The following is a 15,001-nucleotide window of genomic DNA, read 5'->3' on the forward strand; positions in this document are numbered from 1 at the left end:
AAAAACAATACCCAGTTGTGGATGTGACTGGTGATAGAAGCAAGGTCTGATGCTGTAAAGAGCAATATTGCATAGGAACCTGGAATGTCAGGTCCATGAATCAAGGCAAATTGGAAGTGGTCAAACAAGAGATGGCAAGAGTGAATGTCGACATTCTAGGAATCAGCGAGCTGAAATGGACTGGAATGGGTGAATTTAACTCAGATGACCATTATATCTACTACTGCGGGCAGGAATCCCTCAGAAGAAATGGAGTGGCCATCATGATCAACAAAAGAGTCTGAAATGCAGTACTTGGATGCAATCTCAAAAACGTTTCCAAGGCAAACCATTCAATATCACAGTAATCCAAGTCTATGCCCCAACCAGTAACGCTGAAGAAGCTGAAGTTGAACAGGTCTATGAAGACCTACAAGACCTTTTAGAACTAACACCCAAAAAAGATGTCCTTTTCATTATAGGGGACTGGAATGCAAAAGTAGGAAGTCAAGAAACACCTGGAGTAACAGGCAAATTTGGCCTTGGAATACAGAATGAAGCAGGGCAAAGACTAATAGAGTTTTGCCAAGAAAATGCACTGGTCATAACAAACACCCTCTTCCAACAACACAAGAGAAGACTCTATACATGGACATCACCAGATGGTCAACACCAAAATCAGATTGATTATATTCTTTGCAACCAAAGATGGAGAAGCTCTATACAGACAGCAAAAACAAGACCAGGAACTGACTGTGGCTCAGACCATGAACTCCTTATTGCCAAATTCAGACTTAAATTGAAGAAAGTAGGGAAAACCACTAGACCATTCAGGTATGACCTAAATCCAATCCCTTATGATTATACAGTGGAAGGGAGAAACAGATTTAAGGGCCTAGATCTGATAGATAGAGTGCCTGATGAACTGCGGAATGAGGTTCATGACATTGTACAGGAGACAGGGATCAAGACCATTCCCATAGAAAAGAAATGCAAAAAAGCAAAATGGCTGTCTGGGGAGGCCTTACAAATAGCTGTGAAAAGAAGAGAAGTGAAAAGCAAAGGAGAAAAGGAAAGATATATACATCTGAATGCAGAGTTCCAACGAATAGCAAGAAGAGATAAGAAAGCCTTCTTCAGCGATCAATGCAAAGAAATAGAGGAAAACAATAGAATGGGAAAGACTAGGGATCTCTTCAAGAAAATCAGAGATACCAAAGGAACATTTCATGCAAAGATGAGCTTGATAAAGGACAGAAATGGTATGGACTTAACAGACGCGGAAGATATTAAGAAGAGATGTCAAGAATACACAGAAGAACTGTATAAAAAGATCTTCATGACCCAGATAATCACGATGGTGTGATCACTGACCTAGAGCCAGACATCCTGGAATGTGAAGTCAAGTGGGCCTTAGAAAGCATCACTATGAACAAAGCTAGTGGAGGTAATGGAATTCCAGTTGAGCTATTCCAAATCCTGAAAGATGATGCTGTGAAAGTGCTGCACTCAACATGCCAGCAAATTTGGAAAACTCAGCAGTGGCCACAGGACTGGAAAAGGTCAGTTTTCATTCCAATCCCAAAGAAAGGCAATGCCAAAGAATGCTCAAACTACCACACAATTGCACTCATCTCACACGCTAGTCAAGTAATGCTCAAAATTCTCCAAGCCAGGCTTCAGCAATATGTGAACCGTGAACTTCCTGATGTTCAAGCTGGTTTTAGAAAAGGCAGAGAAACCAGAGATCAAATTGCCAATATCCGCTGGATCATCGAAAAAGCAAAAGAGTTCCAGAAAAACATCTATTTCTGCTTTATTGACTATGCCAAAGCCTTTGACTGTGTGGATCATAATAAACTGTGGAAAATTCTGAAAGATATGGGAATACCAGACCACCTGATCTGCCTCTTGAGAAATCTGTATGCAGGTCAGGAAGCAACAGTTAGAACTGGACATGGAACAACAGACTGTTTCCAAATAGGAAAAGGAGTTCGTCAAGGCTGTATATTGTCACCCTGTTTATTTAACTTATATGCAGAGTACATCATGAGAAATGCTGGACTGGAAGAAACACAAGCTGGAATCAAGATTGCCGGGAGAAATATCAATCACCTCAGATATGCAGATGATACCACCCTTATGGCAGAAAGTGAAGAGGAACTCAAAAGCCTCTTGATGAAAGTGAAAGAGGAGAGTGAAAAATTTGGCTTAAAGCTCAACATTCAGAAAACGAAGATCATGGCATCTGGTCCCACCACTTCATGGGAAATAGATGGGGAAACAGTGGAAACAGTGTCAGACTTTAATTTTCTGGGCTCCAAAATCACTACAGATGGTGACTGCAGCCATGAAATTAAAAGACGCTTACTCCTTGGAAGGAAAGTTATGACCAACCTAGATAGCATATTCAAAAGCAGAGATATTACTTTGCCAACAAAGGTCTGTCTAGTCAAGGCTATGGTTTTTCCAGTGGTCATGTATGGATGTGAGAGTTGGACTGTGAAGAAGGCTGAGCGCCGAAGAATTGATGCTTTTGAACTGTGGTGTTGGAGAAGATTCTTGAGAGTCCCTTGGACTGCAAGGAGATCCAACCAGTCCATTCTGAAGGAGATCAGCCCTGGGATTTCTTTGGAAGGAATGATGCTAAAGCTGAAACTCCAGTACTTTGGCCACCTCATGCAAAGAGTTGACTCATTGGAAAAGACTCTGATGCTGGGAGGGATTGGGGGCAGGAGGAGAAGGGGACGACAGAGGATGAGATGGCTGGATGGCATCACTGACTCGATGGACGTGAGTCTGAGTGAACTCCGGGAGTTGGTGATGGACAGGGAGGCCTGGTGTGCTGAGATTCATGGGGTTGCAAAGAGTCGGACATGACTGAGCGACTGATCTGATCTGATCTGATCCAGATGAAAGCCTGCCAACACAGCCCATCTTTCTCATTATCCGCATTCTCCGCATCCCCCACCCCCGGGCCCCGCCACGAAACAAATGAGTAATTCCAGGGTACGTACCATTTTCAGTTAGCCCTGAGGTCACCTGCCATGACAGAAGAGAAAACAGCTATGGGTATCAGATCATGCTGTGCACTGTCAATGTGGGTCTTTGATCCTATAGGGGACTTTAGAAAAACAGGTGGGAAAACTGTCCAGTCAAATGTCCCAAAAGATAGTGTAGAAGACAACACTGGTGAAAAAGGGACAAGCTTTTCCTGCACCATGGATCTTTCAAGTCCATACTGGTCCGCCCATTGCAAAATTCTTACTCCACTGAGGAAGCATTTCTGATGAGGAAAGGTCCCTGCGTGATCTCTAAACCCATGCTGCCTGTGTGAATGGCCTAGGGCACCCTGGTGGCTCAGACGGTAAAGAATCTGCCCACAGTGCAGGAGACCCAGATTCCATCCCTGAGTTTGGAAGATCCCCTGGAGAAGAGAATGGCCAACCACTCCAGTATTCTTGCCTGGAGAATTCCACGGACAGAGGAGCCTGCTGGGCTAAAGTCCATGGGGTCGCAAAAGAGTCAGACATAACTGACCGACTAACACCTTCCCTTTCTTTTCTGGAATCACGGGTCATAGGTGAGAGACTCAATGTTCTCCTTTGAGGAAATTGTAAACCCCACCTCTAATGAACACGCTCGAATTTTCCTACGTGAATTCAAATGAATTAGAAATGAAAGAAAGAAACCAAAAAAGAAGCACTCTCATCTCAGACAAAGATGGGTGAACTTGGACTTCCCTGGTGGTCCAGTGGTAAAGAATCCACCTGCCAATACAGGGGATGCGGATTTGCTCCCCGATCTGGGAAGATCCCACATGCCCAGGAGCAACTAAGCCCGTGCGCCACAGCTACTGAGCCTGTGCGCCCTAGAGCCTGTGTTCTGCAACAAGAGGAGCCACTGCCGTGGAAAGCCTGTACACCGCAGTGAAGAGCAGCCCCTGCTTGCCACAGCTAGAGAGAGCCCGTGCGCAGCAACCAAGACCCGGTGCAGCCAAATTTTAAGTTTATTAATGAATTAAAAGATGGTTGAGCTTACCTTGGTGTTAGACGGGCTCTCTTCCTCTGCCCTGTGCATAGGCAGCTCCTCCACCAGGCCCTCGGGGGGAGCTGGAAAGACACGGAGCAACTGTCAGCCTTTGGTGACGCTGCTCAGGAATCACTCAGAGAGGTCTGCTCGATGTGGACCGCGGGCGAGAGTCTGTGGCCGCGATCAGTTAACAAGCAAGCACTGAGAATTAGGGGCCACCCTCCTTGGTGGGCGAAGAAAGGCAAAGGAGAGGAACGGGAAAGAAATGAGAAGCAGGGTGTTCAGGCTAACAACAAAGCCAAATCCGGGTTTCTTATCTATCACGGTTCTGGGGGATGAAGCTCACATGAGTTGCAGAGCTTGTGGTCATAATACTATTAAATACACTAAAATATCTCCCTGATTTTTTTTCTAAAAAGCAAGTCTTAACAATTTTTAAAAATTTTATTTATCTTTTGGCTGCAATGGGTCTTTATTACTGCACAAGGGCTTTCTCTCTAGCTGTGGTGAGCAGGGGCTACTCTCTAATTTTGGTGTGAGGGTTTTTCATTGCAGTGGCTTCTCTTGTTGCAGAGTGCAGACTGTAGGCACACGGGCTCAGCAGTTGCGGCTTGAGGGCTCTAGAGCTCAGGCTCAGTAGTTGTGGAGAACAGGCTTAGCTGCCGCATGGTGTGTGGGACCTTCCCAGATCAGGGATGGAACCCGTGTCCCCTGCATTGGCAGGTGGATTCTTTACCACTAAGTCACCACGGAAGCTCTCTCCCTGATTTTTATATGGTTAGGGCCAGAGGCTGAGAAGTGACCCTAGCACTGGTAGATATCAACCTGCATTGTCTACACAGAGTCTCAGACTCTGTGGACTGACCAGGAGCATGTGGCTTCTGATGGGCATTCACACTCACATCGATGCCAAAGTTGGCTTTAAATGTACCTATAGCTGCCCTGGCATCCCTGGTGGCTCAGACGGTAATCTGCCCACAGTGTGGGAGACTCGGGTTCATTCGATCCCTGGGTTGGGAAGATCCCTGGAGAAGGGAATGGCAAAACACTCCAGTATTCTTGCCTGAAGAATTCCATGGACAGAGGAGCCTGGCAGGCTACAGTCCGTGGGGTTGCAAAGAGTCAGACACAACTCAACTTTCACTTTCATAGTTGCTCTGGGTTCTGGGACCACTGAGGCCCCTTCTGATGATGGGCGGTGTCTGTGGCCTCTGTACACTGATGCCCAGACTGTCTTGCCCTAAGACAAATGACCCCATGGTTGAGTGGTAACTGAAAGTCAGCTGTTTAGCTTCTTGGCCACACATTTGAATTCACATGTTGGCTCTTCTACATAGGAGCTCCTGAGCATGGGTCAATCATCTCTGCGCCTCTGTTTCTCTCTCTGAGAAGTGGGGATAGTGGGTCATTGCCCAGGCACAGTGGGGAGGGTTGAACGAGATAATGTACATAAAGTATTCAGGGCTGATGGCACTTTTTGGGAAATGTGATGCTGGCAATTGTGATGTGTAAGTGGGACGTATCTACGGGGGAAACGTATTTTTTTTTAAATTTATTTATTTGGCTGCTCTGGGTCTTGTTGAGGCATGCCAGGAATCAAACCTGGGTTCACTGCATTGGGAGCACGGAGTCTTAGTCACTGGATTACCAGGGAAGTCCTGGGAAACACGTGTTTTTAACTGTACACATTGCCCACACATTCACAATCACTTCACATAGATCCTCCCCACACACCCACTTCTAAAGCCCCATGTATGCAGATCCACACCCCCTCAACAGAACACAGCTATTCTCAGGGGGTGCAGAGCTACCTCCAGTCCTCATCCCCAGCAGGAAACTAGAAACAGGATAACTTTCCAGACCTAAGACCAGCAAGAAAGCCCCACCTCCCTTTTCCTCATTGAGTGAGTAATTCTAAAACACATACCCTTTTCATTGGTTCTTGAGACCACCTGCAGATACAAATAGAAAAGAAGATACTATGAGGGTAAGACCAGGTTTTTTTTTTTTTTTTTTTTAAGGAGTTTGAATTTCCTTTCCTCACCTGCACATGTCTTTTGTCCTCTTGGTGAATCTAGAAAACCAAATGGGAAACAGCAGTTGACTCAAGGGCACCCAAAAGCAAAAGGGGCCAAACCTACTCATGCCAAAAGGTACTGACTGGCTTTTCCTAGAGGATGTGTCCCTAAGTCCGATTTGGTTGGCAATCACAGAATCCTTGTCCAAGGAGGAGAAATGCCTGCTGGTGGAAATGCTTGTCCAGTAGGACAGATGCTGCCATTTTTGATTGCCCTCTTTTTATTTTATTTTATTGATATGTATTTGACTGCATCGGGTCTTAGTTGGGGCACTCGGGATCTTTTGTCACAGTGCACTGGACTTTCCAGTTGTGGCACACAGGCTTAGTTGCTCTGCAGCATGTAGGATCTTAGTTCCCCAATCAGGGACTGAACCTGCAGCCCCTGCATCGAAAGGCAGCTTCTTAACCACTGGACCACCAGGGAAGTCCCTTGAATACCCCTTTGTATCAGCTATCAGTTGGTTAGAGATCTGTGAGGGGCACCCTCCCCATCACGGAAACTGTGTAAACCATTGATAATCCAGATTTTCACAGGTGAATTCAATTGACATGAAATAAACGAACAAAGCAACATATCCCTCTCAGACAAAGACAAGCGACCTTACCTTGGCGTTAGATAGGGTTTCTTCCTCTGCTCTGTCATGAGGGAGCTCCTCCAAAAGGTCCTCAGGGGAGTCTGGCAGGCGGGGGTGGGGACACAGAGTGACTGTCAGTCACTGGTGGTGTTGCTCAGGAATTGCTCGGTGAGGTTTTGTTGCCTTGGGCAAGGAGATAGGCTGCATGGATGTGGTGGGTAAAACAAGCATGACTCAGCTGCTGCTGGGCCATCTGCCTTGGTGGACAAGGGAAGGCAAAGGAGAGGAGCAGAAAAGAAGTGAGACAGAGCCCTTGGCTTTTCAGCTGAAGGCAACCTGTATCATTGTGAAATATTCAATCTACAAATGGTACTAAACTCCCATGTTATGATTCAATGACAGAGTCCCATCACTCATCCTGCCCATTTTGAAGTCCAGCTAAATTGCTATATATTTTTTTTTAATGTGGACTGATTTTAAAGTCTGTTTGAAGCCTATTGAATTTGTTACAATATTGCTTTTGTTTTACATTTTGTTTTTATTTGGCTGCCAGGCATGCGGGATCTTAGCTCCTAGAGCAGGGATGGAACTCACACCTCCTGGACTGGAAGGCAAAATCTCAACCTCTGGACTCCCAGGCAAGTGCCCGCTGCTCTATTTTTAACATCTGTCAAAGCCACGCTGGCCTCTGTGAATTCACATAGGCTGCTACCACACTGATCATCTGTTGTTTAGAATTTTGTAGGTGATTACAAGCACACTTTTATTAGGGCACTGGATTGAATTCGAGACAAAATAATTTATTTTATTCATTTGACTAACATTTCATCATAAATATAATCAATTATAGAAGTTTTGAAAATACTGATATCCTACTGTTTAACCACGACTGGACTTCCCTGGTGGTCCAGTGGATAAGACTCCATGCTCCCAATGCAGGGGGTCCAGGTTCGATCCCTGGTCAGGGAACTAGATCCCACACGCTGCAACTAAGAGCTGGCACAGCCAAATGAAAAATAAAACAACCCTTCCCCAAAAAAACCTGTCCTAAATACTAACATCCATTAATTTAAAAAAAATAACCTGACTGCACCGTTTCACGGAGAGACCTACTTCTGCTAATATTCAGCCATCAGCTAACATTAAAACATTAATATCCAGACATTGTTGACTATTACATGTACACAAACCTGAGTTGTAAATACACCTTCACTTTTCTGGTCATGGCACAAATAACTTGGCAAATTTAAATTTTCATACATGGAAAAAAAGGAATATGGCTTAACATTTTTATAGTTTTCTCTTACACACAGTATACTAAATAAACTTCTATCATTATTCTACAGTCTATTTAAAGACTGAATTTCCAAAGTACCTTCAATTGACTGGTTTGTAGGGTGCACCCTGGGGTGTGGCAGGATGCCCACTTTTCTGACCCACTGCTGGGGGTGAGGTGTGTATCTTCTTAACTGAGGAGCAAGTTTCCTTTTTGTCTCCATCAGACCAGATCCTAGGAAATACATTCATAACAAAGAGAGCTGTTGGCATCTTGCTGGCAGAAGAGCACAGGAAAGTCAGTGATAACTTATTCACACTTTAAACCTTTGATCCCCTTATCCGACCAGCTGCCTAGCAGAGCCTCCTGAATCAAAGTTAGGCTTTAAGAAGATCTTACAGTTTGGGGTGCACTTAAAACACTCAAGGGAGAGATTATGTGGGTAAATACCTTTAATTTTTTCTTTTGGCCTCACCATGTGGCATGTGGGATCTTAGTTCCCTGACCAGGGATCGAACCCACGCCCCTGCATTGAAAGCACAGAGTCTTAACCACTGGACCACCTTGGAAGTCCACCAGATACCTTTATGTAGATGAGGCAATATAGGAAGGCAGCACAATATAAACTGAGAACATGGGCACTGGTTCAAATCCCTCTAGAAGCAGCATGAACCTAGGAAGATGATGGACTGACCTCTCCCCACAGTTCTCTGCACTGTTCTTAAATAGAACCTATAGTATCGTGGTATGAGGCTTAAAATGGTTAAATACAAGGAAAAATTAAGAATGGGTACTTCAGAAGTCCTCTTTAAGTGCTTGCTCAATAACTGTGCAGAAGAAAAAGCTAGAAACTGGGTAGGCTTGCCTCCAGAAAGAGGACTTGGATGGCTATAGGACAGGGAAGGGTGGATGTTTTCTTTTCATCCTGTACATGGGAAGGGTGCTTTTGCGGCTCGTGGAGAATGTATCTCAATCTTTCCCATGACTCCTATGTCAGCCCTGTGGAGGGGACAGTGCAGTGGCTGTAGCCCACATCGTGTTGTTGTTATTTAGTCATTGTGTCTGACTCTTTGTGACCCTGTGTGCTGTAGCCCGCCAGTTCTGTCTATGGGATTTCCCAGGCAAGAGTACTGGTGTGGGTTGCTAGTTCACAGCATTGAAATTTAGCGATTTTAAGTGCCTCGTCCAGAGTCATACGATGCATGATGGAACTGAGACAGGAATGTAGTTGGTTCCTTGAGGACAGAGATCCCTGAATCCCTAAGACTTCCCGATGATGCCCTATTCATGAACCAAGGGCTCCTCTCCCCCTCTTTTTCAAAATATCCTGGCCCAGGGTTTCTGCGAGGAGAGAGTTGATACCCCAGAGGAAGTCTTGGGCCAAAAGAATGGCTCAAACCCTGACCCAGCCCCCCACCTCTAGGACTTAATCCCTGACCCCAGACATGACAGATTTCTCCGAAGGAAGCCCCTCTGAAGGCCCAGGGGAAGTACAACCATGTGTTCATCCTCCCCCAGCATCTTCACACTGTCAGCTGTCTCACGCTGAGCTTTCCCGATGACCAGGTGACCACCCCACGTAACCAGCGGTCTGTTTGACCCCTAAGCTGGCTCCGAACTTAGGACATTCCAAACCAACTGTCACATGATGGCTCTGCCAAGATTTAACTTCCCTTCAATGGACCAGCCTTGGATGAGAAGGAGTTCATACAAATTTAATTGGGAAAGTAGCCATCTAGGCTGGTACCCTGGGAATTTAATGAAGTTTGTGACCCTCAATGTCTTACTGACTTAAAAATTTTTTTAATTTATTCATTTATTTTTGGCCGTGCTGGGTCTCCACTGCTGCATGGGCTTTTCTCCAGTTGTGGAGAGCAGGGGCTCCCCTCCAGTTGTGGTGAGGGGCTCCTCCTTGCAGTGGCTTCTCTTGCTGTGGAGCAGGCTCTGGGGCAGGCGGGCTTCAGTAGTTGTGACATGTGGGCTCTAGTGTACAGGCCCAGTATTTGTGGTGAATGGGCTTAGTTGCTCCAAGGCATGTAGTATATTCCCAGATCAGGGATCAAACCCCTGCCTCCTGCATTGGCAGGTGGATTCTTTGCTATTGAGACACCAGGGAAGTCTCTCACTGACTACTGATGTAAGCCACTGTCTGAGCAGCCTAGGCTGAGGACGGGCCCTGGCCTGCACTGGCTCTGATGGCTCACCCTCCCTGTTCATCCTTTCTCACCAGAATCCAGGCCCTGCAGGTTTCTCCTCCATTCCTAGACCTTGTAGAAGCAGAGGACAGACTCCCATCTCCTCCTCTGAGAGGGACCCATCCATAGCCCCACCCTCGAGGCCTCACCCCAGGACTATCCCTGAGGATGACCCAGGCCCTTCTAACTTCTGTCACCAAATGTTTATTTCACTAATCCCAATGGCTTTGTCCCTTCTCTCCAATCATCAAGTAAGTAAGCGTAAGCATGCATGTTCAGTTGTCCCTGACTCTGCAACCCCATGGACTGTAGCCCAACAGGCTCCTCTGTCCATGGGACTCTCCAGGCAAGAATACTGGAGTGGGTTGCCATTTCCTTCTCCAGGGGATCTTCCCGACACATAGATCAAACCAGTGTCTCCTGCGTGTCCTGAATTGGAAGGTGGATTCTTTACCACTGCACCACCACTCCCCAAGGCATCCTCCAAACAGCCAGTGATCCTGATGGAAATCCTGCCATTAAATCCCAATTTCTTTCTAAAAATCTCTGAATATGGGACGCCCCTGGCCATCCACTGGTTAAAACTCTGTGCTCCCAGTTTCAGGGGGCACAGGTTCAATCCATGGTGAGGCCACATTTGGCAGCCAAAAAATGAAAAACAAACAAACAACTCAAACTCTGAATCTAGACTGCCAATGATTAGTATTGGGTTTTGGCATCACCATCCAGAAGAGTTTGGCCTGTGATTGCCCTTTTCCTATAATGTCTATTGTGAAGATGGTATCAAAACTGATAAAAACAGGGTGGGGGTAGTCCCCCTAAATCTGTTCTCTTGAGGAATATGTTGGAGATTGGCATCATTTCTGTCTTAAATATTTGTAAGTATTCAGGGGGGAAACACCAGGGCCAGAAGTTTGCTTTGTGAGAAAAATATTCTTGGCGTTTGTTTTTCATCTGATGATTGCTTTACATATTATAGAGTACATAGATATTAAGTATACGACTTGACTTCTTGTATATATAAATGTGTATATGAAAAGTGAAAGTGAACGTCTCTGAGTCGTGTCTGACTCTTTGTGATCCCATGGACTATATCATCCATGGAATTCCCTAGGCTAGAATACTGGGGTGGTAGCCTTTCCCTTCTCTAGGGAATCTTCCCAACCTAGGGGTTGAACCCAGGTCTCCCGAATTGCAGGCAGATTCTTTACCAGCTGAGCCACAAAGGAAGCCCAAGAATACTGGAGTGGGTAGCCTATCCCTTCTCCAGTGGATCTTCCTGACCCAGGAATTGAACCAGGGTCTCCTGCATTGCAGGCAGATTTTTTACCAACTGAGCTGTCATGGAAGCCTCAACGTGTGTATGGCCAACATCTAAATCAATATACAGAACTTCTGAAACACGTAGACAGGATGGTTTTCACCATTTTCCAGTCAGTAACCCCCCAATAGAAACCCACCATTCTGACTATGATCACCGTATTTTATATTTTTCTGCTTTTGACATCAAATAAATGGAAACACAAGTCTGAACTCCTTTGTGTTTGGCTGAATATTACGTCTGAATAGTATTTGAATTCATTGAGGTTGTTATGAGAGCAAGAGTTTATTTTGAATTGCTGGCTCAGTATAAAACATGGTACAAATAAGCAAAATAAGTTTAGCTCCTCTGAGTCTTGCGTACTATAACCCATGTCGTTTCCCACGGTGGTTACTCAGAATGATTCTGGAATGAATGATTTTGTACAGGCCTGCAGGTGAACATAAGCATGTCTCCTTTATGTATATAAGGGAGAGAAGTTAGTCCAAAGATAAATAAATAAAAACATATTGTATGAGTCCACTTGCATGAAATGCCCAGATTAGGCAAGTCTGTAGATGCGGAACATAGTGTGTTTCGTGGTGTACTGGAGATAGGGGGAGAGGAGATTAGTGTTGTACTGGAGGTAGGGGAAGAGGAGAAGGTTTGTTTCCTGTTGACTGAAAGTACGTGTTTAGTGACAGGTTCCAAATGGTTTACTAGTTGTAGGAGTTAGTTCCTGAGTCTTAACACAAACTTTTAAAGATCACTAATCCCATGGACAGAGGAGCCTGGTGGGCTGCAGTCCATGGGGTCGCTAAGAGTCGGACACGGCTGAGTGACTTCACTTTCACTTTTCACTTTTCACTTTCCTTCATTGGAGAAGGAAATAGCAACCCACTCCAGTGTTCTTGCCTGGAGGATCCCAGGGACGGGGGAGCCTGGTGGGCTGCCGTCTCTGGGGTCGCACAGAGTCAGACACAACTGAATCGACTTAGCAGCAGCATGCAAAAGAGAAGGTTCTTTTATACAGACCACCCCCAACCCACCAGGGACATTCTTCTGTGAAGTAGAATTGTGACTAGCGTCATCAAACAAACAAACAAAAAAAGAGGTGATTTTCAAAGTGCTTGAAGTAGATGTACTCAAACTGATGGACAGTAAAATTTGTCAAGTTGATGGTTTTAAAATTAGAATGTCGATGAAGCTAAATTTCACCCTGTCCCAGGACACAGGAGTATAAACATATTTCTGTTTGAGAAAAATGAAAAATGCAAACTTGATTAACAACAGAAAGGGACAGATAGTACAGAAGACAGCTGCTTCCCTGCAGTAAATGTAGGTGAAAATATACATTTGCAGCTGTACTTTAGATATGATATATAACTTTCTTGGAAGCCAGTCTCATCATTATTTGGCACTCCACCTTTTTTTTTTTAACGTCATTGAGTGGCATGTGGGATCTTAGTTCCCTGGCCAGGGATTGCATCTGGGCCCCTACATTGGGAGCACAGAGTCTTAACCACTGGATCACCAGGAAAGTCCCTTGACATTCAACTTCTGCTGAGGTTTTTTGAAAATATAATCCCAAGTGCCCAAGTAAGAAAAAAAAAAGGTCTAAAAGAACATGAAGGTCATGTGTGGATTTCCTGTTTCGGGTCAACATGTGCTGAAATGAATTAAGGACAGGAGAGGGCGGAGGTGAGAGTAAAGCTGGCTGGGTCCCACTTCAGCTGAAAGGACAGGCCAACACCTGAAACAGACATACCCTTTGCTAAAAATAGTTGGATAAGATATTTCTTATTCAACTCAGGTTTTTGAAGGTCTACCACGTAGGGATTCTTTGGGGTGAAAATCACAGCCACCTGACTTGACAAATAAACGAAAGGAAAAAAATTAAAGAAAGAAGACTTCCTTGCTAGTCCAGTGATTAAAATTGTGTTTCCAAAGCAGGAAGTGTGGGTTCGATCCCTGGTCATGGAACTAAGATTCCATGGTGCAACCAGAAAATAAAAATTTTTTTTAAAAAGAAAGAAATTTATCAGCTTAACTGACTGCAAAGTCTAGCCTAGTTGTCTGAAGCTAGATGCTAATGTCATCCGGCTTCATTTTCATCTCTACAGTCATTGCAGACCTCCTTTCTTCTGTGTTGGTTTTGTCAACTGAAAAAAAATATGTATCCACAACCTAAAAGTTGAGAGTTATGCTTCATTCAGTGGGAATATTTAGGACTTCAAGCCCCGGCGACAGCATCTCAAGTAATCCTGAGAGAACTGCTCTGAGGAGGTGAGGGAAGGAGTCAGGTTATATAGAAGTTTTACAACAAAGGGCAGGTAGTCCAAACATGAAGAGATTATTATTAATTAAAGAAAACCAGATATCCCAAGTTAAGGAATTCTGTGTTTTTCTATGTATGGAAAGATGGGAGAGTCTGGGATCATGGAAATCATTCCTTTCATTTGCCTGTCAGCTATCCTGGGCCAGTATACTGTGTTTCTCACATCCCCGGCTCCCTGGGGGTTTACCATAAGGAATGGCTGCAGCTCAATAGCTGTCAGATCTCAGGTATTCTTCTCCCTCCCCCAGTGCCCTTAGGGCTCACAAACTCATGCTGGAGGGCTGCAGTCAATCATGACTGTGACACCCTTGTTTACTTATATGCCAGGAAATATTCCATTTCTCAGTTTCATCTTCTCAGCAAATAGTAAAAGATTCCAAACTATACCTGAGTCAAGGTGTAGCTCTGCCATTTACTCTGTGCAGCACTGGGCCAAACACTTAACTAAGCTGTTTCCTCATTTATTCAGCCAACATTCCTAGAACATAATATGCTACCCTTCCAGACTCTGGGACAACAGTGAGCAATGACAAATCTCCACCCCTACAGACCTTACATCCTAGGAGGGTGGCAGGTACTCAAAGCCAACTAAAAATTGTCACTTGCCTTCTGTGTTTACATGGGTGAATTCATGAGCCACTGCAGTCAGTGACTTTCAACACACCCTGAAAGGAGTTCAAGGCAGAGCTCAGGAATGAGGCACTTTGTGCTCTGGGAAAATCTGGTCTTCAGACAGTTAAATATTTTTTAGGATACAAATCCTTGAATCTTCTTAAATCTAGAAAAGCACTAACATCATTAATAGAGACACCAGCTCCTTCTGACTAGCAGTAAACCTCTGCCAAAATGTGTGCTTGACCACACGGATCCCTCTTAATTAAAGACTTATAACTGAGCTGGACCCTGTGGGGCCTTCCCAGGACAGGCCTTCCCCATATCCTCTGCTTTAGCTTCTAAGGCTTTGACTGTGTGGATCACAATAAACTGCGGAAAATTCTAAAAGAGATGGGAATACCAGACCACCTGACCTGCCTCTTGAGAAACCTATATGCAGGTCAGGAAGCAACAGTTAGAACTGGACATGGAACAACAGACTGGTTCCAAATAGGAAAAGGAGTACGTCAAGGCTATATATTGTCACCCTGCTTATTTAATTTATATGCAGAGTACATCATGAGAAATGCTGGGCTGGAAGAAGCACAAGCTGGAATCAAGATTGCCAGGAG

General features: G+C 44.9%; 1 non-coding gene across 1 annotated transcript; it reads left to right on the plus strand.

The window, feature by feature from the left end:
- Positions 1-7,562: 7,562 nt before the first annotated feature.
- Positions 7,563-7,635, plus strand: TRNAW-CCA (transfer RNA tryptophan (anticodon CCA)). Its single transcript has one exon. It is a non-coding gene; the product is annotated as a tRNA-Trp (tRNA).
- The last annotated feature ends 7,366 nt before the right edge of the window (positions 7,636-15,001 follow it).

This window comes from Bos taurus, chromosome 17 (genome assembly GCF_002263795.3).
Source record: "Bos taurus isolate L1 Dominette 01449 registration number 42190680 breed Hereford chromosome 17, ARS-UCD2.0, whole genome shotgun sequence".
Lineage (NCBI taxonomy): Eukaryota > Metazoa > Chordata > Mammalia > Artiodactyla > Bovidae > Bos > Bos taurus.